This window comes from Mauremys reevesii, linkage group 14 (genome assembly GCF_016161935.1).
Source record: "Mauremys reevesii isolate NIE-2019 linkage group 14, ASM1616193v1, whole genome shotgun sequence".
NCBI classification, from domain to species: domain Eukaryota; kingdom Metazoa; phylum Chordata; order Testudines; family Geoemydidae; genus Mauremys; species Mauremys reevesii.
Window position 1 is genome coordinate 6252728 of NC_052636.1, and position 17927 is coordinate 6270654.

At 49.5% G+C, this 17927-nt stretch overlaps 1 non-coding gene and 1 pseudogene across 1 annotated transcript; one reads left to right on the forward strand and one right to left on the reverse strand.

The window, feature by feature from the left end:
- The window catches only part of LOC120381421, a 429094-nt pseudogene that overhangs the window by 404798 nt on the left and 6369 nt on the right, over positions 1–17927 (reverse strand).
- Positions 10143–10216, forward strand: TRNAT-AGU. Its single transcript has one exon. It is a non-coding gene; the product is annotated as a tRNA-Thr (tRNA).

Here is a 17927-nt window from a genome sequence, read left to right on the forward strand (position 1 = left end):
GGGTATATAACTCGCCGCCCATGTGTGTTTCATTCCTTATGTCCTAGTCCCATCATGTGGCCATTTCCTTTTCTTCCTTTCTGTTAAAAGCTTTGGTGTTTTGCACAGAAACATTATTTCCCCAGGAGAGACCCAGGAGTGGGGGCTGCATTCCTGTACCAAACAGTCACTGGAAGGTGGCAGACAAAGGCCTTTAGGACGAGGCGTCCGTCACTGTCAAAAGATCATCTCCCTCCTGCAGGTCACTGGCAGCCTGAATTTGTTCCTTATCCTCCCAGAGTCTGGGGGCTGGAATCAGCACTACCCAGCCCCTCCGTACGTAGCAGGAACAAACACAAACCTGGTCTTTAAAACAAACTGTCCCCTTCCTTCTCAGGGAAGATTTTTCTGTGATTGAAGTTGAGCTTCAGTTCCCCTCTCCTGGGGCGGGGCTGGTGTGGGGCCAGCTCCCAATGAGATCTGTTTTCACCATTGCCCCCTTTCAGTCACTCTGGGATGGTAACTCTGCCCCCAGCTGTCAGGCAGCTTCCAGCCCATCCACCCTGCTCACTAACTCTGTGGTCATGTGTCACTCCTTCTGCCAGCACACAGAGCCTGCAGGAAAACTACTCCTGCCAGATGCATTGGTGATATAGTGGTGTGCATAGGTGCTTTCTAAGCACTTCATCTGGGTTTGATTCCCAGCTAATGCAATAATGGCTTTTCTCTTCTGTTGTTTCCTCATTGGGAAGTGGTTTAATTTCAGTCACATTATGTTACAATCACATTATCTATAGAATGAGACAATAAATGTGTCGAAGTCCAGCAGGTCATACAGGATGGAGGCACACAAGGGGCTGCAATGTGTCATCTGAGAAAGACAGAACCCTTGGAAACCTGCATCTCCCATCCCCTGGCCTTGCGTGTTATGATTCCAGCTGCGTGAGCTGTTTGTAGGATGTTCCTGCATGGTGGGGAAATGAAGTTTTGAGTCAGTTTTTGCTCCTGCAGATTCCTTTGCTGTTACAATTATAATGACATGAACAAAAGGGAGGCACAATAAACATAAACCCCAAATTGCAATACAGGTGGGGAAAGAGACGATCACGGTTAAGCCAAACACGTCAAAATAAAAATTAATACTAAAAAAGGGGAGGGGGAAGAGATCAGGTATGTGGAGATCCCCTTGATATTTCAACGCACATTGTTAGAATCAAAGTTCAGACTTGACACTGGAAAACATGCAACTACCTGTCTCTGTGAACACCTGTGATGAGCAAGATGGAGTTGGGACACCTGTTCTGCTTCAATCATTTATTGTCTCTCTGTTCTCTCCTTCTTCTCCCCCCAATTCCTCGTCTCCAATGTCTCTGCCTTTCTCCTCTTGCTCCCTCTCCCCTGCCCTTTCCAGGAACTCACACTCTACAGCATTTAGGACAAGCCAGAGCTCCCATGTTCTGCACATGAGCCTGTGTCAGAGGACGTGTGACCCCGGTCAGAACCAGTCACCAGATCACTAGGACCCTTTATGAGCGACTTCTCTGCCTGCTCTGCAATTTACATCTCCCCTCCACCACCACCCCTGCAAACAGGGTGGGGTACAGCTCTGACTGAGAGGCCTAACAGGAGAAATTTCAGCCCAAAGACAAATTTGTGTGAAATGTTGAGAAATGAAGAGCCCCCCAAATCCCCAGAACTCTAGTGTCACCCCCATGGCACCAGCACCGGGAACCCAGTGAAATGGGGTTACAGAATACAAGGGGGGAGGCAGCAGGGAGAGAGGTGACAGGGAGTCTCTCTTTTTCCTTCTCTCGTCACTTTCTGTTCTTCTCTTTCCTTCCAGGAACTGCAGTCACAGCAGGGAGGGGTTTGTCTCCGTGTCTGTCACGGAGGTGGTGGAAGTGACGGATTCTGTGACTTCCTGCAACCTCCGTGACTTCTGCAGTGGGCACAGTGGCTGACTCCAGGGCCACTCAATCAACTGGCTCCAGGGGCCGCCCAAGCAGCGGCCAATGCGGCTGGCCCTGGGGACCACTTGACCAGTGGTCCCGAGGGCAGCAGGAGCAGCCACAGCCTGGTGGCCTCTGGCAGCACTTCTGGGGTGGCCAGAGCAGCAGCTGGCCCCCTGGGGCTCCCCCCTGCCCTAGCAGCAGCTGGAGTGGCAGCGACTCTCAGGGCTTCTCCCCTGGTAGCTGGTGCTCATTATCCATCAAATAAATCAAAACACTTCCCCCTGCAAATGGATTTAGCCCGGGACCCTCAGAGTCAGCAGCTCTTACACCCACTACTGAGCTCTCTGGTCAGGTGTCCTAGTGCCGGGAGCCTCCAATTTAGATCCTAAAAGAGCGTTTTTGCACCGGGGCGGCTGAAATTTTGGACCAGACATTGTAGCTCCACTGTTATTTTACTGCATTCCTTCAAAACAGCAAGTGTAGAAAGTGTCCTAAGTGCCAGGCTCTCTGCCATGGAAACAGCTGCCCCTGCTCTCCAGGAGTCTGTGTGTTCCACCCAGCAACGTACACACCTGCTCCGCACTGAAGGGGAGTCAGACAGTGACGGTAACGCAAATCTTCAGTCTATTAACCCAGGTCCCTTTCTTTAACCCAGGACATGCCAGTCACCTGTTAGCCATGGTGTTATCTTCACCTTCAAATACCTCTCAGGACATTGAAAAGAGGAAGTGAAACCCCCTCCCCCGAATGGCTCCCTGTTGAGGCGTGTACCGGACCTGCCCCTGGAGACTGTCTGGTTTTATACTCCTAGAGCTTTTTCTCTTCAAACCCCTTATCCCAATCTCTGGGCCAACCTCCGCATTTCAGAGTTTAGAATTTACTCTCATCACCCTCCTATGGCACTTTCCATGTGAATTGGGCAAAGCAAGTAGGGGAAGCTCCGTGGCTAATGAAAACCAATGCTCTGGGTGAGGCCTGAACTCACACCCACAGCTGTATTTCCCCCTGCATGAGCCACTATAGGTTGCTTCTTAGACAAACTTGGGCTGTAGGTGGTTATGTGTGTCTGTACTTCACCACTTTGACTGCTCTGTGAAAAGCTGATGGTTCAAACAGAAGCTGGTGGGTTTTTGTTTTGTTTTAAGCAATTAGAGTCTAGTACATTTTAACAGGCAGAAAATGTCCTATTCTGGTCTAGCCCCATTTGACTCCTTCTGTCCATCTTCTTCCTTCCCCCTCAGTGTCTTTCCTTCCCCATTGGGGACATGCAGAGATGAACCCCAGTCAGTCTGTGTCACAGAGAGTCTGTATCTCCTAAGGAATGTGAGTGAAGGATTCCGGCTGAATTAACGCCGCTCACCTGGGTTAGAAACATTTGTTTCTTTCGAGCAGATAGTGGGAAATGGGACATTAATTCAGACCCAGGAGGCAAGGCAGAGGCTTCATGATCTTGATCTCCATGAAGGGAGAGAGGATCCCCAGGAAGGAACAGAGCTTCCTTTAGACTCAAGCTGGGTCTCCTGGAAGTTGGAAAAGACCCTTGGTCACTGAGGATCTCATGGGATCGTGCTGCTCCAGAGGCTCGAGAGTCCTGGGTGAGGGGAGGGTGTCACTGCACAGTCTGAAATGGAAGGGAGGACCCTGGAAGGGAAGGGGAGGAACAGAAAATGGAGAGGAATGAAACAGAATAAACACCTCTTCTCTCTCCCCTCCCCAACCCAGCAAGAACTGTTATCAGTGGGGAAACTCCCCACCATGAACGGCAGAGACCACAGAGACATTTGCCTCATGCTGAGAAGTAAGGTGACCAGACACTAAGTGTGAAAAATCAGAGACTTTCACCGGTGGTATAGTGGTGAGCATAGCTGCCTTCCAAGCAATTGACCTGGGTTTGATTCCCAGCCAATGTGATGATTCCTCCACTGGGAATTGGTTTAATTTCAGTCACGTTGTTTCAGTTTATCAATAGAATGAGAGAATCAGTGTCCCAAAGCCCAACAGGTCATTAAACACCCAGTGGAGGAAGAAAGGGGTGGGACTATATAATGAGCAGTTGGAGTCATCCTGGTATTACAGTGCTTGGTTTATTTTATTTTTTTAATTTCCTTTACTTCCCTCTCCCTTTTAGACTCAGAGCCTTTAAGATCAGAAGGGACCAGTGTGATCATCTAGTCCGACCTGCTGCACCTTGCAGGCCAAAAGACCCACCCACCCACTCCTGTAATAGACCCGGGAGGGGAGGCAGCTCCGTGCTCTGCCCCTACCCCAGGCAGCACATGGAGGCCTCTGCTCCCCTCCCCCAACGGGTGTGCAGAGATATGCCAGCAGCACTAAGGTGGCTCCCTGCCCACTCTACATCCGTCCCTCCGTGCCGCTCCCAGAAGTGGCTGGCATGTCCCAGCATCCCCTGAGGTGGGGGGAGTGTCTCCACGTGCTGCCCCTGCCCCGAGCACCAACTCTGCAGCTCCCATTGGCCAGGAACTGTAGCCAATGGCAGCTCTGGGGGCAGCGCCTGCAGACAGCAGCACATGGAGATCCCCTGGCCCCACTCATCTAGGAGCTGCTGCCCGAGGGTTGTGTGTACCGGTCACTTTGGGAGCTGCACCACCACTCCTGCACCCCACCCCCCCCCCCACGGCACAGCCCACACCCAAATGTCCTCCCAGAGCTTTGCTTGTCTTCCTTTCACCAGAACCATCCTTCTTCTCCTGGGCTGCAAGTAGCCATCCCTGGGAAGCCAAGAGGCAGGCACAGGATTCTGCCAAGTAAGTGTCCCCCAGCACCGTGATGGACAGTGCGATGAAGGTAAGTCTTCCCGAGGCAGAATGAACTGCAATGCAGCGAACCACTGGCCAGGCGGTCGGGGCGAAGGGCATTCACTGGAGGTACAAGCTTTTGAGTGACTCCTGAGCACAGGGCCCCTTCCCCTTTTAAGGACCTGCTCCTCATGGCCTGCGACTGGAGATGACTTGGCTGCATCTGGTGGGTCACACTCCACCTTGGGCAGTGTCCATGCAGTGTCCCTGCTCTGGGTGTGTGAGTGCTGCCTAATGAGAGTCCCAGACACCTTCTCTATCTAGGAGCTCTTCTGCTCTTTCAGCTGTTCAACCAGCCCCTTCATCCCACAAGCATTGCAGGAGGGAGCGGGAGTGGGAGGGGGAAAGCCACTTCACAGGCATTCAGAGAGGGAGAGGAGACAAAAATGGGAATGGGGGAAGTATAACAGACCTATTGAGCATAGAAATCACTGCTGCTCCTACAACAGCAGGGACAGGCCACTAGGAGCTGGGAAAAATTAAACCCTCATGTTTCTGCCTGGTTTTGAACCAAGGACCTTTTGTGTGTTAGGCAAACGTGATAACCACTACACTACAGAAACTCTGTTGCAGAGCTCTGCCCCTCCCTTCATAAGAACATAAGAACGGCCATACTGGGTCAGACCAAAGGTCCATCCATCCCCATATCCTATCTGCCGACAGTGGCCAATGCCAGGTACCCCAGAGGGACTGAACCTAACAGGTAATGATCAAGTGATCTCTCTCCTGCCATCCATCTCTACCCTCTGACAAACAGAGGCTAGGGACACCATTCCTTACCCATCCTGGCTAATAGCCATTAATGGACTTAACCTCCATTAATTTATCTGCAAAAAGAACAAGGAGAACATGTGGCACCATAAAGACTAACAAATGTATTTGAGCATAAGCTTTTGTGGGCTAAAACCCACTTCATTGGATGCATGCAGTTAAAAATACAGTAGGATATATATATATACACACAGAGAACATGAAAAAAATGGGTGTTGCCATATACACTATAACGAGAGTGATCAGTTAACATGAGCGGTTATCAGCAGGAGAAAAAAACCTGGTGTTGGGAGGGGAACAGGAGAAAGGACAAAGGAAGCAAGAGACGAAGAGAAAAGAGGGATCAGACAGTGGATGGAGCAAGAGGTGAAACAAAAAGGACAACCCCCAATGTCCCCAGTGATTCTAAGGGACAAAATCCAGGTGTGCAATAAAATTCTGCCTCCTTAAGCTCGTGTTTTCCATGCCTAGAATTCAACTCTCACCAGATGGATCAGACTGAACAGGTTTCACACCTCCAGGAGGTTCTTACCTTCTAAACAGGGATGGCTGTTTTCCAGTAAAATCACTACAAGGGAAGGAGAAAACTTGAAAGAGGTTCCTCCTGGTGCTCACGTCCGTGAACCCGAATACTCTCTCAGTCCTCAAAGAGAGACCTGGAGAAGGAGACTTGCTGAAGCAAAGCCACAGGGGTCTCTGAGGTTTCCCTGGCCCCTCACCCCTGTCCTGCCTGGCTGATGTCAGCATCTCTCTGTGAGGTCACCACCTCCCCACCACCTTGGACCAATAGGCTGAGGTTCTGCAAAAGGCCTTTGTGATGTCACTGTCACACCCCTCCCTTGCTGGGCCAATGTCCTGCCCCGGCCAGGCACTTTGCAGGTTTGAGCTACTCCCTGTGGATCACCCCACTCAAGGAGCGTTCGTTCTAGGCAGCAAGCCGGCTAGACAGGGAAACAGATGCTGCTCCCAAAGCTACACTCAGTTTTTCAGAAATTAGTCGACTTTATGGCCAGAAGAGACCATTAGAGCATCTAATCTGACCCCCTGCATATCACAGGCCTCCTGTAGGACACCATAGCTATTTTTGGGGCAAACACATTCCAGAAAGGCATCTAGTCTTCATGAAATGACATCAAGAGATGGAGAATCCATCACTTTCCTTGGTAACTTGTTCCTGTGGTGAATCATCCTCGGTGCTGAATATTTGTGCCTTAGTTGTAATATGAATTTGTCTCTTTTCACCTTCTAGCCACTGGGTCTTCTTATGCCTTTCTCTGCTATTTTAAAGAGTCCTTTAATATCCAATCTTTTCTCTCCATTAAGGCAGTTCAACACTTCAGTGAAGTCACCTTTCAATCTTCTTTTGATCAGCTAAACAGGTTGAGCTCTTTCAATAGCTCACTAGAAGGCATTTTCCTCCAGACCTCACAACATTTGGTGGCTCTTTCTGCCCCAGCTCCAATTTCACAACATCTTTTTCAAATGAGGACATCAAAGCTGAAGGCAGTATTCCAGTATCAGTCTCACTGATGCCGTGTCACCTCCTGTGACATTATTGACATAATCTGTAACTGTATAGATCACTATTGCGACCACTGTTCTATATTTGCAGCCAATATTGTAGAAAGGTGTCGTGCAAGGGGTCTATGGAGAGGTTCTGATTGGTTGATTATAATGATGCTATCTCTAGATGTGTATCATTATTGTAGTTGACATTATGAATATTGGCTCTATGCTGCCCGGATTTCAATCTTGTGCTCTGCTTCCGGTGTCAGTTCTGTCTAGCCTGCTTGATGGCCCATTAAGGACCATCAGCTCTACAATCGCCCCATTAAGAGAAGGCAGATACGCCTTGTGACTCAGCAAGGTAGCAGGGACCTGCCTATGGAGAGAACTCTAAGGTTTTTCTGTGCCACGTGCTGGATAGAGTGTCCTTGGGACAAAGAAAGCAAAGACCATATGGCAAGAGACTATAAAAGGCTGATGGCTCATCTCCATCTTGTCTTCAATCCTGCTTCATACCTCTGGAGGGACTTTGCTACAAACTGAAGCTCTGTACAAATGACTGAATGACCCATCCTAGCTTTGAATAGACTCCAGAGACTTGATTTGAACCTGCAGTTTATTCCATCACTGTTACAAGCCTGAACCAAGAACTTTGCCATTACTGTATGTGAAGGGTTCAAATCCACGTGCATTTTATATAACAAACAACCTGGTCTATGGATTGTGCTAGTTCTTTTCCAGACTCAAAGTCCAGAGTATGGTCAAGGACCAGAGGCCTAGCAAATAGTGACCAGCTAAGAGAAAGCTGGGGTAAACAGAAAGCCTTGCTTGCTAAGATAGGCCTGGTCAGCAAATTGCCAGGTGTTGGAGCTTAGAACTAAATGATTGTGTCTTATTCAGAATTGCAGACTGAACAAAGAATCCCTATTCCTATTGTGTTTGTTTCTTCTCTAGGGAGACATTCTTCCCACAGATCGAACCTTGAGTTTATGAAAAGTTGGCACATCAGTATAAGATATGGCATCCTTCCACCTCCCTTCCATGGGACCAATGCCTGCCTTAAGACACACAGAAAACAATCTTTATTGCCATATACTTTCACTCTTTCTTTGCTTTAACCCCTAGGAATGTACCTGTTGGACAATCAAAGGAGTTGCTCCATTCCTATGGATCCCAAATCAGAATTCAACATATATATTTTATACTAATAACATTTTATCAAAGTATTAATGAAATGTTAACTTGCTAACTTGAGACCATGGGTGGAGACATTATCTAATCTGTTAATCATTGGCTAATGTGCTATCTTGTCTTGCTGCAAAACCTGTCCTGGGGTGTGGAACTGCCTACCCCGTCACTTTCCCCCGCCCATGGAAAATCTATATATTCTATTATAATTAATTAATTAACAGAGTCTCTGAGCCTAATAAGCCCACTCCGCCAGCACTGTGTGTAATAAACTCCTATTCTTGACCTCTACACGGTGTAGATTTGTGTCCTTCACAGACACCTGCTGAATAAAGAGGAGATTCAGCATCCAGCTTGACTGAATGTGTCTCCTCTCCCCACAGCTTGGTGATCTTTTGAGGAAATGGAGAAGACTGCCTTTGCCTAGCTGTACATCGCTTGTAAAAGAAACAGGTCTTTTTAGTGACAAGTGTTGAAAGGAGCCATTAGACAAATGTCGAGACAGGAAAAATGCCCCCCAATTCAACTGGCATCTGTGGATGCTGAAGCCACACCACAGAGCGCTAAACACTATATGAGAATGGCTGGTGTCAGAAGAGTCTCTACCAAAGCCTTTTCCCACCAGCAGGGGCCTCTCTGTGCACAGAACTCCTGGTAGCGTGATGGCTGCAGACAGTGGAGAACTCCATTTTGGCATCTCTTTTGTGGTGAACATCTGCAGTGGCTATTAAAAGGTCTCTAGACAGTGATCTTTGGGAAGAGCTGGCTGAAGAACCTTCCTACTAACCAGGAGAGCCTGGCTTGGCCTGCCAGTTCTTCCTTGCCGAACCTAGTGTGTCTGTTGGCTCTTTTTTTGTATCTCTTTTCAGAAAAAGAAAAGATCTGTCAGCAGAATCCTTCTAAGTGCTTGTTCAAGACAGAGAGAGCCTTCCTTGCGGCTAAGTCTTGGTGCTATGGGGCATGCCTTACTGCAGCACCTCCTGCTGACCATCCTAGCAATTAGCTCTGGTTCACCGGTGCGCCTTCATCTAGTAGCGTCTGGCCACCATCTGTTCTATCATTAGGACTCATGTTGCTCTCAGGACTTCAGTGTCCTCTTATGGACACAGCCCTCTGGCTGTGCCCCACTCAGTTCTCTCCCCCCTGCTGGGTGGGGGGGCGGATGTCCTCTACCCAGACACTTACCTCAGTGGCCGGCTGCAGTCCAGGGTGCAGCCACCTGTGTCAGTGGCTACTGAGGCAAAAGGTGTGAACCTCCAACCCTGCCATCTGTTTCCCTGGACCATTTCCCAACAGACCTAGAACCTTCCTCCACCTTTGTATCAGGGCCTTAGTCTGGCAGTAGTCAGCCAGGAGGTCACTCATGCACCCCTTACCCCAGCACTGCTCTGATCATGGTGCCCTCCCTGCTCCTGCCTTCCTTCATAGCAGCCAACCCTCCCTCCTCAAACTCCAAGGAGTGACTAACTCTTGCTGTGCTGAGCAGCTCTTTATATATGGGCTGCTCCAGCAAGCCTTCTCCTGATTGGCTCTCCCAATAAGCCCTTTCTTGATAGGCTGGGTTCTGCACAGCCTCTTCAAGTCTGCCTTAATCTTTCTCCTGCTTGTTTGGGGGTAGACAGCCCACCACACATGGAAAGTGGCAAATGAGAAGTCTGGAGCTGAAGGAAAGGTTACCATGACTCAGAACTGAGCCGAGGTTGCTGCGACTGAAATACAGATCACTAACCATTATATGATCACAGTGACTGGTGGGAGAGGCACATGTTAGAAGCCCTCTGTCTACTCAGCTGTGGCTTTCTGTGCACAGAGAGCCAGACACCTCAAGGTCTGCAAGTCTTGAGGGAAATGGGGAACGTCTGTACTTTAGAATTTGCGGGTGTTGACTTGAACCATCAAATGAAACAGTTGCAAATACCTTCTTCAGGCAGGCACCATGGCTTAGCTGGCTAAAGCACCTGTCTAGTAAACAGGAGATCCTGGGTTCAACTCCCAGTGGTGTCTTGGTGTATGGCTTTTGTCTCCTCTGCTCACATTTTCCTGTGTCTTCCTAGGAAACAGAAGAGGCCTCCCTTGGTATCCAAGTCATTGCTTGCTAAGGAAAAGGCTTCTTTGGAGAGAAGCATTGGAAACAATCAAATCACAAACCTGGAGTTGATGAAAACGCTGCTATGACTGGCATTGGCATGGCGGTTGCTTCCACTGCAATTGCTGCAACACGAGAGCCTGCGCCACACATCCTTGTGATTCCCTGGAGATGTTCACACACAGATGTCATGTCACCTTCCTTTTGATTGTGATTGATGAAAAATGGAGCAGTTGGGAGAAAAGTCCCAGAGAGTCGCACCGTGGCTAAGCTGGGTGACTCACCTGCCGGGTAAAGTGGAGTTAGGGATGCAGCTCCCAGTAGTGCCTTAACAAATGTGTCTGCTCTTCCCACCTTTTGGTGGATCTTTTGCGGAAACAGAGAAGACTGCCTCTGCCTTGCAATGCAAATGCTTGCAAAAGAAACCAGTTGTTTTTTCTGACAAGTGTCAGAAGGAGGCACATAAGAAATGTGGAGACAAGGAAAAGGTCATCGTAACTCCACTTGTATCCATGGCTCTTGAGGCCAGAACGCAGAGCACTAAGCACTGTATGACCACAGCAAAATCTAAACATTACACCTTATTACACTAAGCAGTAGTTAGGTCAAGCAATTTTCTCATCCTACTGGATGTTACCCTCCTTAATACATAGAATTCCCCCTAAAACTTGGATTACTGTCCTCAGATGACCTTCATTTTCTCAGGATTCCTGCTGCTTCCAGCATAGATGGGGGAGGAGAAAGGCAAAAACATGATGCCACAGTCTCCTATTTTATATCCTTAGTTCAAGTGTCTAGAAGACACTTGCCCAGACGTGTCCGGGTGGGCTCTGCTGAGTCACTAGGTTGGGGAATCCTCCTGGTGTGGTCTTGTGCAACTGAGTCATAGACTTGAGCGGTCCCCACAGTGTTGTGTTTGGGCATCTGTCACTGAATTGGAAATCCCTTAATTACAATTCCTCTGCTGATTCATGGCTGTTGAACACCCTCCTCGGCAGGGGTTGCTAGCAAAATTATAGCCTATTTCAGTAACAACCATACAGCAAAATGCATAACGTCACACACCCTCATGCTATACATATTTGGACAGAATAACCGATTTCAGCAGATCATGACTTTTCATATGATAACTTACATGGAATGGTTGGTAGGACATATCACAGCCATATATGAATGATGACTATGTGAGCTACAGGGAGCTATTTTGAAGTACATCATGTCACAAAAGCCTCTAGAGACTGGCCTTTGGGAAGAGCTGGCTGAAGAGCCTTCTGAGTAACTGAGAGATCCAGGCTTGGCCCTGCCAGTTTGTGCGTGTGAACTAAACTTGTCCGTTGGGCTCCCTTTTTTGTGTCTCTTTCTCAGAAACAGAGCAGAAGTTCTTGGCCAATCCTTGAAAGTGCTTGTTCAAGACACAGAGAGCCTCTGTGCTGGGGCAGGGGTAGGGGTGCAGGGGGTGGTCGGGGGTGGAGGTGGTTACCTCGGGCAGCACAGCTCCCAAAGTGACTGGCACACACTCCCCTCCGGCAGTGGCTCCTAGGCAGTGGGATACGGGGGCGGGTCAGCTGTGGCGTTTGCACTCAGGGCTGCAGGGATATGCCGGCCACTTCCAGGAGCAGTGTGGCAGGGAGGGAGGGGGCAGAGTGGGCAGGGAGCAGCCTTAGCGCTGCTGGCACATCTCCGTGTGTCACTTGGGGAGGCATCAGGTCTCTGTGGGCTGCCTGGGGCAGGGGCAGTGGCCGAGAGGGCTCGGGTCACCCCTTTGCCTCCTATCTCCAGGCTCCCAGCCCATCTTGCCGGCCGACAGGGATTTTAGGGTGCAGCAGCGCAGGGAGCAGGAAGGGCGAACCACAGTGGCTGCCTCCCCCACATGCAGGAAAATGGCTTGAGCTGCTGGCCCCACGGACTAAGGCACCAGGCCTCCAGCTTGCCCCATTTGACCCAATGGGTTGATCTTGTGGCCAGAATTATTTGCAGTCAGGATTTCCCCCAACGGTGCCCCACAGGGGTCCAGGGTCAGCTCCAGCACAGGCCACACAGGAAGGCTTAATGCTCGAGCTGCAGCACATGCTGGGCAGGCTTAAGGCCGGGCTCCCTATGGCGGGAGAGAAGACGACTCGGCCCCTGGAGGGGCAGGCTGGGGCTTCCTGGATCCCATTTGTTCACAGCCAGCGCCCTGCCCCCACTCCCAAGTCATTAATGGCTCCCCCAGGTCAGCCAGAATGGAGCAGCGGTTTTCACTGCACCAAGTCCACTTATGGCATACAGGCAACTCCCAGGCCCACCATGTCGGCCAGAAAGGAGCCCACTCAGCCTCGCCATTGCTGCTTTTCCGTCCCCCTAGAACCCCGCTTCTCCTGGGCTGCAAGGAGCCATCCCTGGGAAGCCAAGAGGCAGGCACAGGATTCTGCCTCCCAGCAGCCAACCGCACCTCCCCCAGCTTTGCAGAACGAATGGTGATGCTCTGCTAACCCCACTTAGCCGCACTGAGGTGCTTAGCTTCTGCCCTGCCTTCCTCAGCTCGACTTTCCTCTTTTGCCCCATTCCTGCCTCACTTCCTCCTTTGGCAAGTCACGCAGAGGAGGCCAGCAGGAAGAGCCAGCCTCCACCGGCCAACCTCCAACAGCAGAGGAGGCCAAGCCACAAGCCTCCAAAAGGTGACACGCCGCACTCCTCTAGGTTCTCCAGCCTGACGCCAAGGTGCTTTCTCCACTGCTGTCAGCACCCTCTGTCATGCAGGGGTTGGAGTTATCCCAGGGACAGGCCAATAGGAGGAGGAGGAGGCCTTCCTGAACAGCAAGGGGATCTGGGAAAAGGAAGCCAGCATGTTTCTGCCTGGTTTTGAACCAGAGACCTTTTGTGTGTTAAGCAAATGTGATAACCACTACACTACAGAAACTTCATCTACTTGGCTGTTGCTCACCCTGGTACAGACCGATGGACAAACCTGGAGAAAGTGGCGACAACCCTTCAATGGGTCAGCTGGCAGAGCAGAGGACTGGAGCGGGCACTCAGGAAGTCATCCTTACGTTGCCCTTGTGACTCCAGCTTGAGGGAGAGCTGCTTTTTCTTCCCCTTGCTGACAAAGAGCAAGAGAAGAATGAAAGGTCAGGTGGGCCAGCTCGGTGCAGAAGCCCATGCTGCCTTTTCCTGCTGCATAGCCTGAAATGAGGGACTCGTGGCAGTTAAAGGAACTGCTGCACTTTCAGAAAACATCCCACCCGTGCACAAAGGGGGATAGAAGAGCCTGTTAGTCTAGCACGCTCCCAACTGAACTACTTCAGCAGCTGCTCGGTTTCTTTTTGGCCTCCTGCTTTTCTGTCTGGGATGTTGTTGTCAGCTGTGGCACAGAAAAAGGACGTCATTGCGAGCGGCCCATGAAGTCAAGATTCACTTTTGCCTTCCTTGCTCGGCTTTACTTGCTTCCTCGCCCTATTCCTGCCTTAGTTCCTGGGTTTCCTGAAGGCGACGGGGGGCCAGCAGTACCAGGAGGAAGTTGGGCAGCTAGACCCTGGTGGCAAAAGTTCTGCCGCCACTTGCCACCCCACTCTCTTCTCCCAGCGTCACTTATTGGCCACCACGGACTTGGGGCCCAGCAGCGCAACGGAAGGCAGTGGACAGAGCCACCCTCGCCTTGAAGCTCCGGCTCATTAAACCACATCTTCAATCGCTGATGGCCAATGAGAGACCGACATCGCTTGCTATTTTAGCACTTGGAAATGCCATTGGTCAGTCACTGGATCTCTGTAATGCTGTTACAGAACAAAGGAAAATAGAATCTCAGTGTGACATTCTATACCTTTGGGGGAGTGGCTGTAACCCCCATAATCCTCATTTTCATATCATCGTGATCTTACATATAGAGCATGACTTGTAAGGTATCAGGGAAAGGATATGATCGGCTGAAAGTCATTTCTCTACCCATAGATGTAGACCATTCATGCATAGGAAGTTATGAGAATTGTGCAGTGTGGTTGTCACTGTGCTGCAAGGTGGGGGAGTCAGCCAAATATTAGCTTCCCAGTGGCAACAGCAAGGAAAGTAACCAACACCCAGACAGGGTGTCAAACAACCCATCGACAGCCATTGCCCAGCAAGGGAGCTACAATGCAATGACTCACCTGCATGAGGACACCCCAGGGGAATTGCTCAGACTTGCTTGGAGAGACGCAGTGATGCTCACCTGACTCTGAAGGGGGGAGGGGGGGCAAAGCCATGAGGGAAGAAAGGACATGATAAAAGGAGAGACATTTGCCAGGCTTTATCTCTCTCTGCCACCTACATCTACAGACACCCCCACACCAAGCAACTGAAGCGCTGATGAAAGGGGAGAGCCTGGCTGAAAAGCCCCCAGCCAGCCTGTGGTGAGAAGCATCTGAGTTTGTAAGGGTACTGAAAGGGTTAAGATCATCTTAGAATTAAAAGCAATGAGGAGTCTGGTGGCACCTTAAGGACTAACAGATTTATTTGGGGATAAGCGTTCGTGGGTAAAAAGCCCACTTCTTCAGATGCATGGAGTGCAAATTGCAGATAGAGGCATAAATATATATTGGAACATGAAGTGACGGGAGTTACCGTACAAGGGGAGAACCAGTGTTGAAGGCTAATTCAGTCAGGGTGGATGTGGTCCTCTCCCCATAATTGATGGGGAGGTGTCAATACCAAGAGAGGGAAAATTGCTTTTGGCATGAGCCAGCTACTCCCAGTCCTTATTCAAGCTCAAATTAATGGTGTTAAGTTTGCAAATCAATTGTAACTCTGCAATTTCTCTTTGAAGTCTGTTTTTGAAGGTTTTTTGAATGGCTACTTTGAATTATTGGGTGTGAATGTGTAAAGGTGCTATTGACTATACAAGGTCCATATGGTCTTGTGATTTGGATCCCTGGTTTTCACCCAGGCAGCCTGGGTTCCATTCCCATTGTGGGAACAATGCAGAGCTTTTGCTCAGAGGGGAGGCAGGAAATGAAAGGAATGGGAAGGGATCCTGCCAGCAGGGGTTGGACAGTGTTGGGAGGACCCCAGAAGTGGGGGTGGGGCAGTGGTCTGGGGGGAGATGAGGGAAGGATCCCAGCTCTGTGGGAAGTTGACATTCTGGAGAGCACTGGCCTGGCATGAGTGGTGGGAAGAGTGAGTGTGTCCCTCTAAACTCACCACCAGCAGACTAGGCAGGCTTGGAAGAATTACGTATTTGTTGGTAAATGTCAATTTCTGTGTAAACACAGAACCCAAATGGCAAAATCTTTCCATCGATGATAATCAAAAACAACAGATGGGCAAAGTAAGAAACATGTTGCTTGAGAACTTATCCTGTTCTAATCCTCTAGGGTTCCCTTTTGCCTTAGGCACCACCACGTGGGCATTTAATATTCCTCCTCATTTTCACACAGACACACAATTTCCTTTGCACAGATCCATGAACAGCAAAACCTCCCTGTGTCTATTGTCTGAGCCAGGGCATTCGATTCCACTGAAACCTTCTCTCCTGCAACGGCAATCGTCAGACAGAGGGGATGCATCCACCTTCCCCCTGGCAGTGAGATATTCACTCTCCTCTTCATGCTGCTTTTGTTATTCCATGAGCCATCAAGGATGGAATAAAAAGCTGAGTTTCTCCAGGTTGAGGAAAGAAAGGAGCCACCAACGCCCTCAAAAATCTCAGTGCCCAGAGAAAACCTGCCTCTGTTGGACTCCCAGAGGTGCTGGCAATACAACGGGAAAAGGGACTGTGTCTGAATTGCCAAGGCAGGGAATGAACAATCTACAGCAACATCATTAACCACAGACACACTCTAGCCATGCTCCAGCCACTGGGGAAATGGGCAGGAACTCTGGCTGTTCAGCCATGGCCACACGTACAGAGCTGCACAGCAGTGAGTGTGCTGGGGAAGCTGGTCTGAGCAAACAATTTGTAATGACCCTTCAGTGAGAACAGAACCAGAGTGTAGAACAGCCCCTGTGTTAAGTGGTTGTGGCTGAGGCCTTAGGTAGCTGGGCTAACAAACCATGGGGGCCTTTCTGTGAAGGTTTGATCCTTGCCAGCTAGACAAGGCCGGTGTGTGGTGTCTCCATGGCTGTACTTTCAGGGTCTGATCACAACAGTGCCATAGGGAGCCAAGCCTAGACATATTCAGAGGCTAAGGACAGGTCAATATTTCAAACAGTGAGTCTATGCTGCTGCAGCTCAGTAATGGAGATGCTCTATGCCAGGGTTTCTCAAACGTCCTTTCACTGCAACCTCCTTCTGCCAAAATAACTTAATACGTAGCCCTGGAAAGAGGGACCAAGCCCCTCCACTCGGGGGGGGAGTGCCAAAGACTGAGCCCCAGTGGGGGGAGGGCAAAACCAAAGCCTGAGGGATTCAGCCCTGAGTGGGGGGGCTCAGACTTTTGGCTTCAGCCCCAGGACCCAACAAGTCTAATGCCAGCCCTGGTGACCCCATTAAAACAGAGTCACAACCCACTTTGCTTTCCTGATCCACAGCTTAAGAACCACTGCTCCATGCTGGGGGGGGGGGAGTTTTCCTGTTGGTGTAGTCAATCCACTTCCCCAGGAGGTGGCAGCTCTGTCATGGGGAGAAGCTATATCAGTGGGTGTGCAAGCTGTGGTGTTTACCACATTTAAGAAGTTTAATCAAACCCCATTTTAAAACCACCTGTGGTCTGGGAATGGCAAAGGAGCTCGATGAAGCAGGGTCTGTCCTTCAAAGTCCTGGAGATCACGATTCCATATTCCTGTTGTAATGGGGTATAGCTCAGGGTAGAGTGTTTGATTGCAGATCAAGTGGTCTTTTGTTCAAACCCAGGTGCCCTCTTGAAAAAAAATTTCATTTCTATTCTCCATTATGTTCAGGAGCTCCACCATACAAGGATGCTTGAAATGAATGTGAACACTCAACATTTCACTGTCCAAATGCATAAAAACCTAGCAAACCTGTCCATCAGCTGAAATCAGTTCCAATCCTCTAAGTGTCTAGTTTATGTTTTCATCAATTAAACAAAGGTATCATTCCCTGAAGCAGAGCACAAGTTTGAAATACAGGCAGCATAGAGCCAATATTCATAACGTCAACTACAAAAAACGATACACGTCTAGAGATAGCATCATTATAATCTGCCAGTCAGAACCTCTCCATAGACCCCTTACACGACCACTTCTCTGTAATATTGGCTGCAAATATTGGTGGTCGAAATGGTGATCTATACAGTTACAGATTATATCAATAACTTCACAGGAGGTGACACAGCATCAGCGAGACTGATACTGGAATACTGCCTCCAGTTTTGGTGTCCTCGTTTGAAAAAGATGTTGTGAAATTGGAGCTGGGGCAGCAAAGAGCCACCTAATGTTCTGAGGACTGGAAAAAATACCTTCTAGTGAGCTATTGAAAGAGCTCAACCTGATTAGCTTATCAAAAGAAGATTGAACGGTGACTTCATTGAAGGGCCTTAATGGAGAGAAAAGATTGGGTATTTAAGGGCTCTTTAATCTAGCAGAGAAAGGCATAAGACCCAATGGCTAGAAGGTGAAGACAGATAAATTCATATTACAACTAAGGCACAAAAATTCAACAGCGAGGATGATTCACCACAAGAACAAGCTACCAAGGAAAGTGGTGGATTCTCCATCTCC